The sequence below is a fragment of the Cnephaeus nilssonii genome (genome assembly GCF_951640355.1).
Source record: "Cnephaeus nilssonii genome assembly, chromosome: 20".
Taxonomy (NCBI): Eukaryota; Metazoa; Chordata; class Mammalia; order Chiroptera; family Vespertilionidae; genus Cnephaeus; species Cnephaeus nilssonii.
This window is the reverse complement of record NC_137091.1, coordinates 46,572,039-46,583,249: the sequence shown is the minus strand read 5'-3', so window position 1 is coordinate 46,583,249 and position 11,211 is coordinate 46,572,039. Positions and strand designations below refer to the sequence as shown.

Sequence of the window (11,211 nt, the reverse complement as noted above, 5' to 3'; positions counted from 1 at the left end):
ATTTGCATGTGCTGAAAGCCATACAACACAATTGTATTGAAGCACAGGATGTTCAAGGTCAATATAATAATACGCCTGCACTTCAAAGCTCTGCAGTCATGGACCTCGGTTTCATGGCAGTAAAGAGGAACCTGTGAAACAGGTAGAGGGACAAGGTCTAGACAGGTTAAAGTTACCTGTGGGCATGGAATCTGAGTAGAAATGGTCATTATTACACCTGAGGAGCAGGCAAAGTGTCAACAATAAGACAGTAGAAGCAAAATTGGATGAGGAATGGGTCATGGAAACAAAATACTTTTGGACAAAATGGGTTCCTAGAGCCCTAACCGGTTTGGCTCAGTGGAAAGAGCGTTGGCCTGCGGACTCAAGTGTCCCAGGTTCAATTACCATCAAGGGCATGTACCTTGGTTGCAGGCACATCCCCAGTAGGGGGTGTGCAGGAGGCAGCTGATCGATGTTTCTCTCTCATGGAGGTTTCTAACTCTCTATCCCTCTTCTTTCTTCTCTGTAAAAAAAATCAATAAAAAAGAAATATATATATATATATATATATATATATATATATATATATATATTTAAAAAATGGGTTCCTAGTTATGACTTTAACAAAGCCCTGGTGTCAAAACCTTCCCAACAGGCCTTCACCAAGGCAAGACCGCCTCTGGGTCCACCTTGTCCTTCATAAAGTCATGTTTCTTCTGTGATGCACAAATGATTCTTCCCCATGAATCCAAACTGGGTCAAACATGGGATTCAGATGATACAAATCCAGAAGAAAACAACAAATAGATGTATGGTGAGCACTGTTATAGAACTACAAAGCACAACAGAGATCATGCGGGGGAAAATCTATGTGAGTGACATCAGCAAGATGGCAGAGTAAGAAATATGATAAGCTTGTCCGCTCTCAGTACAAGAAGGCAGGTCTCCATGAACAAAAACAACTACAAGGGGTTAAGAGTACAATGAAACCCTGGCCTCTTTTGCTCAATGGTTGGAGAGTCGGGCTCTACACTGAAGGGTCGAGGGTTTGATTCCTTGTCAAGGTTACACACCTAGGCTGAGGTTGGCTCCCTGCCCTGCCTGGTGGGTGCGAGAGTCAACCAGTCAAAGTGTCTCTCTCACATCAATGTTCCCCAATCTCTCCACGCTCCCTCTATTCCACTCTCTCTGAAATGCACGGTGGTAAACACACACACACCCACACACCCAAACAAACAACTGAGGATTTAAAAAAAACGGAGTGCAATTAAACCAAAAATAATTCAGTAGAGCCAAAAAAAGGTGGGCTGAATTACAAAGAGATGACCAGAGTGGGTTAACAAACATATTTAGCTAGGGTGAATGTGGGTGCCCTATCCAGAGGACATGGAATGTTCAAGGCCAATCTGAGCTTGGGAATCTAATCAGAGTGTTCAAGCCTAATTTGCTATACACAGTCACAAAAGCAAGGACACAGCAAGCTATACTAGTCACTGTGCAGGCATGCGCTTGTATAACCCAAAGACTAATGTCACTATTTCGAAAGAGGCCTCTTTGGTCTAAGTCGGTATAAAGTATGTTACTGACCAGGCAGTACGCACCTGCTTGGTTGGATTGCTGTGTTTGCAATGGCTGCCATGTTAGCAGCGGCTACTTAGTAAGGCTCCTAGGCTGGCCCCTACGTTGGGGGCTGCTTTGTAGGGAAGACACAGTGTTAACCAGCCAGCATGCAGCTCTCTATTTTATAGACTACGGTGCAGGACTTTACTTTGAAGAACTGTTTTCTCTCGTGGCTCCTTGGTGGCAATGGTTACGTGGACTTCAATAAGGACTCCCTTATTTACCCACCACTTCCCCTATCTTCTCCATCTAATACCCGGCGTCCATAATTGTCCAGTTCCTGGCAGAGAAGGACCTGTGCTCTCACAGTCAAAACAAGGGTCAGAGTTTCCTCCATCACTCACTGCTCCTGTACTGATGTTGACCCTATTGGCCAGCTCTGTGAAAAACACTGGACATTCTGTATTTGTGAATCACAGAATTCTGTGCAACATTTGTGAACTCTCCAAGATCTACTTAATGAAGCGGACCCCATGATATTCATCAGCATGGATCCCAAAAGAAATCCCTTTGGCAACAACCTATCCCAGGATAAAATAAAAAACTATATGTTCTCAAAGTATTTGCCACCAAAGCCTCTAAAACCGTCACTTGTCAATAAAAAAAAATAATAATAATTTGCATCCAAAGCCACTGTGGACCCATTGACTTTTTGTTATTCTAACCTCAGCTCAGCTCATGGAGACTCGGCTACTGGGACTTTTTCAAACCTGAAACAACACCCCACCTGGTCATTCCATATGCCAATGAATGTATTTCTTGAGCCAGAATTGGTCCTAGAGTTGAAAGGAGTAACTGCTTCATCAAATGTGTAGACATCAACACAGGACTAAAAACAGGGATACCATCTACTAATCGATGCCAAATAAATGGAGAGCACATACAGCCTGATAAAGAATCCAAAATATTTACCTTTAAAAATGTTTGCGCGCTACAAGAGAACTCATATAGAACCAACATAATGAAGAAAGAAATGAACACTGAACAAAAGGAGAATTTCGGATAGACAGAAATCATAAAAACGAATGAAACAGAAATGTTGGTGTTGCACAATTACAAGGAATAAAATGAAAAACACAATAAAGAGTATCAAAAACAGACATAAAGAATATGTGCTGTCCACGACAAGTCACTAGATATCATCCAGATGGGAAAAAGAAAAATAAATTTAAGGAGTGCAGCAAATTAAGTAAAACCATAAATGTAAACCTATAATTTGCATTATGGGAATCCCAGGAAACAGTAAGGGTGTTGGTCATGGAACGAGACAGAGACAGAAAAAAGGGCGGGGGGTGGAGAAGAAGAGGGTAGAAATTTTATTTTTTAAACATAAGCTGAGAAAGTCCAATTCTGGAGGAGAAACCAAGATGGCCGCATAAAGTAAACACCTAACTGTTGCCTACCACAACAATTTTGAAACTACAATTGGAAAACAGAGAGCACACTGTCCAGAACCACTGGAAAGCTGGCAGAGTGGAAAACCTACAACTAGAGAAAAAAAGAGAGGGGGACGCTGAGCCTCAGGAGCTGTGGAGGTGCGGAGATCCATGAGCGCGGAAAGGGCGGGTGGCTGAAGACGCGGCAGGCTTGCTCGCAGTGCGCGGAGAGGGAGGGCAACAGACACTGCGTGACTAGCTTTCTCGTTTGGGAGAAAAACAAAACCTCCCGACTGTACTGAAATCCAGCGGCGGTCGGGGAGAAACTGGTCTGTTTGGCAGCGGACGAGGCTCCAAAGCTGCCTTCTCTCAGAGGCGCACAGCCATTGATTAGGGCACAGAGAAACCGACCCTCTTAGGGCGGCGCAGACGGAAACCAAGTTTGTCTGCTCCATTCTGAGACTCTGCCCCATCCAAGCTGAGATCAACTCCCGCCAGTGATACCAACAATCCCAACCACTCTGAACTCCAGTTTCTGGGGACACGCGGGGGACCCAGACGCCTACGGGACTCTCGGCCATCAGTCGGAGAGTGAGAGTGACTTTTCTGTCGGTGTGGACGACACCAGATTTCAACCACTCTCATAAGGGACACATTCAAGAGGCAGACTCAGTGAGCACCAAAGCCCTACTGTGTCTCCAGCACAGCAATTCTTCCATTATAGACACAGCAGGCCCTCACAACCAATTGGACCGGAGGTCAATCCCTCCCAGTGTACCAACAGCAATCAGGGCTTTTAACTACACCAAGACTTTCCACTCAACCCACAAAAGGGAGTACCAAGAGCGACCACCTAGGGTGATTGGGGAAGCTGAGCTACAGGCCCCTATAGGTCACTGACCACACAAAGCCACTCCATCAACACAGGGAGGCAGCCAAAATGTGGAGACATCGAAGTATGTCACAAGTAGGAGAGATAGATGAAAGGAAACTAATGGCCGACACAGTGTTCAGAACCATATTTATAAGGTTACTCAAGAATCTTCTAAAAACCGCTGAGAAACTTGAAGAGACCTTCAAGGACCTTAATGAGAATACCAAAAAAATGGAAAAGAACCAGTCAGAAATTATGCATACACTGTCTGAAATAAAGAATATACAGAGTAGACCACCGCACCCGAAGAGTCAAACCAAAGATCTGGAATATGAGGAAGAAAAAAACACCCGACCACAGAGGCTGAAAGAAAGAAGAATCCAAAAGTGTGAGGATAGCATAAGGAGCCTCCGGGATGGCTTTAAGCGTACCAATATCCGAATTTTTGGGGTACCAGAAGAGCGAGAGCAAGATACTGAAAACCTATTTGAAGAAATAATGACAGAAAACTTCCCCCACCTGGTGAAAGAAAAAGACTTACAAGTTCAGGAAGCGCACAGAACCCCAAACAAGAGGAATCCAAAGAGGACCACACCAAGACACATCATAATTAAAATGCCAAGGGCAAAAGACAAAGAGAGAATCTTACAAGCAGCAAGAGAAAAACAGTTAGTTACCTACAAGGGAGCACCCATACGACTGTCAGCTGATTTCTCAACAGAAACTATGCAGGCCAGATGGGAATGGCAAGAAATATTCAAAGTGATGAATAGCAAGAACCTACAACCAAGACTACTCTACCCAGCAAAGTTATCATTCAGAATTGAAGGGCAGATAAAGAGCTTCACAGATAAGAAAAAGCTAAAGGAGTTCATCACCACCAAACCAGTATTATATGAAATGCTGAAAGGTATTCTTTAAAAAGAGGAAAAAGAAGAAAAAAGTAAAGATAAAAATTATGAACAACAAATATCTATCAACAAATGATTCTAAAAATCAAGTGAATTCAAAATCTGAGGAACAGAATAAACTGGTGAACATAATAGAATCAGAGGCATAGAATGGGAGTGGATTGATAATCTCAGGGGGAAAGGGGTATCTGTGTGGGGGGTATGGGAAGAGACTGGACAAAAATCATACACCTATGGATAAGGACAACGGGGGGGGGGGGGGGAGGGAACCGGGTGAGGGGAGATATGGGGGGAAAAAAAGGAGAAACAATTGTAATAATTTGAACAATAAAGATTTAAAAAAAATAAATAAATAAACATAAGCTGAAACCAACTTCTGTAATTTATAAAACAAATGTTATCAAGAACATGCACTCTCACAAGTCCCTGTATGGATTCAATGCAAACTGTACTGTCTCTAGAAATGTTATAGTAAGATGGGAAACCATAAAAATCTTAGAAGAATCCATAGGCAGCAAAACAGCAGACATATGCCCTAGCTGGTCTGGCTCAGTGGGTAGAACACCTGCCTGCTGACTGAAGGGTCCCAGGTTTGATTTCGGTCAAGGCCACATACCCGGGTTGCAGGCTCGATGCCCAGTAGGGGACATGCAGGAGGCAGTTATCAATGATTCTCATCATTGATGTTTCTCTCACTCTCTTTTTTTTCTCTCCTTTCCTCTTTGAAATCAATAAAAATATATTTTTTAAAATAACATTAAAAAAAATTGCCGGCATATGTCCAACCAATATCTTTACCAATACAGCTCCTAGGGCAATGGAAACTAAAGAGAAAATAAACAAATGTGACTACATCAAAATAAAAAGCTGATGCACAGCAAAAGAAACCATCAACAAAACAATAAGAAAGCTTATTGCATGGGAAAACGTATTTGCCAATGTTATCTCCCATAAGGGTTTAATCTCCAAAATTTATAGGGAACTCACACTACTTAACAAAAGGAAGATTAACAATCCAATCAAAAAATGGGCAAAGGACCTAAATACACACTTTTCAAAAGAAGACATAAAGAAGGCCAAGAGGTATATGAAAACATGCGCAAAGTCACTAATCATCTGAGAGATGCAAATCAAAACAACAACGTGGTACCCTCTCACACATGTCAGAATGGCTATCATCAACAAATCCATCAACGACAAGTTTGTGGAGAAGAATGGCACTGCTGGTGAGAATGCCGGTTGGTGCAGCCACTGTGGAAAACAGTATGGAGTTTCCTCAAAAAATTAAAAATGGAACTCCCATTTCACCCAGTAATCCCACTTTCAGGAATATATTCTAAGAAATCAGAAACACCAATCAGAAAGGATATATGCACCCCTATGTTCATAGCAGCACAATTTACAATAGCTAAATTTGGAAACAGCCTACGGGCCCATTAGTAATGAGTGAATTAGAAAACTATGGTACATCTACACAATGGAATATTATCTTACCTAATAACAGACATGTAAATTGACTGTACCTCCGCTATGCCAACAGCCAACCAGCATGAGTATGCAAATTAAAAGGCCAAAGATCGCAGCTGCCCAGCGCTCAAGGCCCTGAGTGGCCAGGTGGGGCAGGAGGCCTACTATGAGAGGGAAGACAAGGGGCAAAGGGATCTACAGGAGCGGAGTGCTACAGAGAAGACAAGACTGCAGACTCTGGAGTCTGCAGACGGGGTCTGGAGCGAAGACGAAGAAGGAAAACTCAGGCTGGAGGGAAGGCCTGGGTCCCAGGTGCCAGAGGAAAACCGGTGCCAGAAGCCAAGGGAAGGAAGGCCTATTGCACGAATCTCTTCTTGCCACGGGCCTCTAGTGCTGCTATAAAAAAGAAGAAACGTTTACCATTTGCAACAGCATGGATGGACCTGGAGAACATTATGCTAAGCGAAATAAGTCTGTTGGAGAAAGATAAATAGCACATGATCTCACTCATTTGTGGAGAATAATGAACAGAAACTGATGAACAAAATTAGAGCCAGAGGCAGAAAAGTATTTTAGACTATGAGAAGTAATCCTATTATTTGCAGATTTTTAATATTTCCCATATCTTTTATGATATCATACTCTGTTAGTACAGTTTTGGTAATATTATTATATTAAAATCCTTTTTTTCTTGAAATTTTAACTTTTATTGCATGTAATATGATATGTAAGAGCATCTTACTTGAATAATTGCTGTTTATTGCATGTAACATTATTATATTTTCAAGAAGAACAGAGTTGGAGGAATCACAATACCAGATACCAAGCTGTATTACAAAAATGCCTGGTACTGGCACAAAAACAGACACATAGAACAATGCAATAGAATAGAGAACCCAGAAATCGACTCAAGCCATTATGCTCAGTATTTGACAAAGGAGGCAAAAGCATACAATGAAGTCAAGACCATCTCTTCAATAAATGGTGTTGGAAAAATTGGATGGATACATGCTTAGAATGAAACTAGACCACCAATTTATACCATACACAAAAATAAACTCAAAATGGATAAAGGACTTAAACACATAACGGGAATCCATAAAAATCTGAGAAGAATCCACAGGCAGCAAAATATCAGACCTATGTCCTAGCAATATCTTTACCAATACAGCTCCTAAGGCCATAGAAACTAATGAAAAAAGTAAACAAATGGCACTACATCAAAATAAAAAGCTTCTACACACAGCAATAGAAACCATCAACAAAACAACAAGAAAGCCCACTGCATGCCAGAACGTATTTTCCAATGTTATCTCCAATAAGGGTTTACACTAGAAAACTTACAGGGAACTCATACACCTCACGTTATGAACCACAAAGCATCAAAAGAGATATTGAGCCAAAACCGGTTTGGCTCAGTGAATAGAGCGTCGGCCTGGGGACTGAAAGGTCCCAGGTTCGAGTCCGGTCAAGGGCATGTACCTTGGTTGAGGGCACATCCCCAGCGGGGTGTGCAGGAGGCAGCTGATAGATGTTTCTAAGTCTCTATCCCTCTCCCTTCCTCTCTGTAAAAAATCAATAAAATATATTTAATAAAAAAAAAAAGAGAGAGAGAGAGAGAGAGATTGAGATTAGGAGATGACATGACCCTCCAGAGAGAAATTTGTCAAGTTCCCATATGAGCTTCTGAAATTAATAAAGAAATTCAGAGCCCTGGCCAGGGAGATCAGTTGTTGAGTGTGTGGTACTGATGCACCAAGGTTGTGGGTTTCATCCCCCATCAGGGCACATGTAGGGCACAGCCAATAAATGCTTAGATGGGGAGAAAAGCAGATCAATGTTTCCCTCTTCCTCTGTCACCCTTCCTGTCTCTAATAATCAATAAATAAAGGCTGCCCAGTACCACTGTGGGATTGGGCATCGACCCATGACCTAGCAGATCATATATCCATTCCTTCTCTGGGGGCATGCACAGGTTGGCAGCCCAATCTCCAGTCGGGGAGGTGCAGAAAGCAACTGGTCAATGACTCTCACTCATTATTCATGTTTCTATCTCTTTCTCCTTCCTTCCTCTCTGAATTCAATAAAACATATTATAAAAAGAAATAAATAAACAATTTAGAAAAGAAATAAAGAGCCCTGGCCCGTGTCACTCAGTGCGGAGAATGCCCACGTGTACACTGGAAGGTCATGGGTTCCATTCCCAGTAAGGGGCAGGTACATGGTTTTCAGGTTCAATCACCCCTCTTAGTGGGGGCACAAGTGGCAGCCAACCAATCTCTCTCTCTCTCTCCTTTCCCTTTCTCTCTCTCTCTCTCTCTCTCTCTCTCTCAAAAAAAAAAAAAAAAATCAATGAAAAAAATATTCTCACTATTCAGGTTAAGAAAAAACAAGAATAAAGAATTGAATTCAGAAAAGTTATAGGAGTATAGATCCAAAATAGCGTTGTAGGCAAAGGCCTATACTTGCTGCCTCCCACAACCACATCAAAATTAAAACAAAAATACAGAATAACCATCAGCCAGAACCGCTGGACAGCTGGCTAAATGGAAGTCTTACAACTAGAGAAGTAAAGAAGACAGCACACTGAGACTAGTAGGAGGTGTGGAGGCACGGAAGGTGCTGGTGTGGTACCCATATGAGCCACTTTTTTATTTGGGAGAAAGGTAGTCTCTACAGAGATCATCCGGTAGAGCAAGTGGTCCCCTACCACATAAGATGCAAAGCCCAGGGTTCCAGAGCTGGGAAAAGAAGTCCCTACGGGCAGTAAGAACTACAAGCTGGAAAAAACCAGTGCGGACTGGGGCCGAGTAAAACAGAGGTTACAGGGGAACCAGCTGCTCCTCTTACATTGTCAGTAGTACAAACTGACCTTACAAGCTCCAGATTCCTCTGACCTCCAGGGCCAGGCCAGCCTTGGGGGAGGGGTGGAATAAGACACATCTGAGGAGACACTGGATTGACTGGCATCTGGGGAGCCAATCAATGATTCTCTCTCATCATTGATGTTTCTATCTATCTCTCCCTCTCCCTTCCTCTCTGAAATCAATAAAAATATATTAAAAAAAACAACAAAACTTTGGTAGATCTACACAATGGAATATTACGCTGCTGTAAAAAAGAAGGAACTCTTACTATTTGCAACAGCATGGATGGACCTGGAGATCATTATGCTAAGCGAAATAAGCCAGTGGGAGAACCAGAAATATCACATGATCTCACTCATTTGTAGTCAATGGGGGAAAGAGGATTCATATGTAATACATATATAATACTTTATACAATGATGAATTTTTAAAAATATGTTGAAAATATCCATAGTACACAATGCAATCTATAGATTAAATACAATCCTGAGGATAATTCCTATGGTATTTTTACAAAGAAATGAAAAGGAATCTTGAAATATATAGAACCAAAAAATGAAAATAGCAAAAACAATCATGAGTGAGAACAAAGCTGGTGGCCTCACACTTCCTGACTTCATTTTACTACAAAGAGAAAGCAAGCAAACGATGTGTTGCTGGAGAAACACAGGCACATACATCAACAGAACAGAACAGAACAGAAAACAGAAATAAACCCAGGCACATCCTTTCAAGTAATCTCTGACAAAGCTGTAAGACACAGAAGAAGGGAAAGATAGTTTCTTCAATGAATGGTGCTGTTGAAATCAATACTCACATGTAAACACAACAATACTGGACATTGCTGATAAAATGTAACTCAACCTGCATGACAGAAATGAATGTCAGCGCTAAAACTGAAAACTCCTCAGGACAATCTAGAGACAAAGTTTTGGAGGTTTGTTTTAGACAGGATTTTCTGAATGTGACACCAACCACCACTCAAAATAGAGAAAACAACAAACAGTCCAGATGCAACAAATAAAGAAAAAAGGCTTCTTCACAGCACAACAGCAATAACCAAAATGAAATGAAAGAAAATCTAAAGAAGAGAAGAAAATACTTGCAAATCATATGAATAAATCACTTGGAGAGATTGTGGATTCAGTTCTGATCAGCACAATAAAGCAAATATTGCAATATGGAAAGAAATTCACAGAAATAGGTGGAGTTCCCAGGGAATAATAAAGGTATGTTAATACCATAGTGCAGGCTAATAACAATGCAATGACTCTGTCTTAAAAGCAAACTCGATATCACTTCATTACAAATACATTATTCTAAGCACCAGTAACCAGTATCAGAGCTGCTAGAAACATGCTGCCACTAGACCAGCGGAACCCAAGATTGCAAAATCATGGACTTTGTAGAAAAGCTGGTGTGGGGGAGCAATATCTGAGAAGCGCAATTAAGCAAATGCAAAATATGTGTTCCTGTATGTTATAAGCAATTAATAATAAAATATACACGGTCTTCAAAAGAATGTTTAACAAAAAAATACAGTTATTAACCAGGATAAACATATAGAAATAATTCTTCAAAAACTATGTACAAGCCAAGACCGGTTTGGCTCAGTGGATAGAGCATCGGCCTGTGGACTGAAAGGTCCCAGGTTCGATTCCGGTCAAGGGCATGTACCTTGGTTGAGGGCACATCCCCAGTGGGAGGTGTGCAAGAGGCAGCTGATCGATGTTTCTAACTCTCTATCCCTATCCCTTCCTCTTTGTAAAGAATCAATAAAATATATTAAAATAATAATAACAATAATAAAATGTTGCGTAATATAAAAACAAAACAAAAACACCTATGTACAAAAGACCAACAGGAATATAGAAAATGTTTTCCTCACTGATCAAGGTGGAATCCCTCAGGCTTCCTGCAACACTACCAACCACAAGTCCTTCCCTGTGAACGTAGTACAGTGGGGAGAACTGGGACTTCAGGAATAGAAGGGAGCAGGGGAAACAGACCCACCCTCCCCAGGACAGCAACTACCCAGGAAACTGGAAAATCAAGCAGAACCACAGTCTACATGGGAGGACACAGCACACCCTGGGAAATTGCAAAGTAAAAGC

General features: G+C 41.5%; 1 protein-coding gene across 2 annotated transcripts in view; it reads right to left on the bottom strand.

Annotated features, from left to right (window-relative positions):
• The window catches only part of LOC307116570 (uncharacterized protein), a 35,921-nt gene that overhangs the window by 23,419 nt on the left and 1,291 nt on the right, over positions 1 to 11,211 (bottom strand). The window lies entirely within an intron of this gene.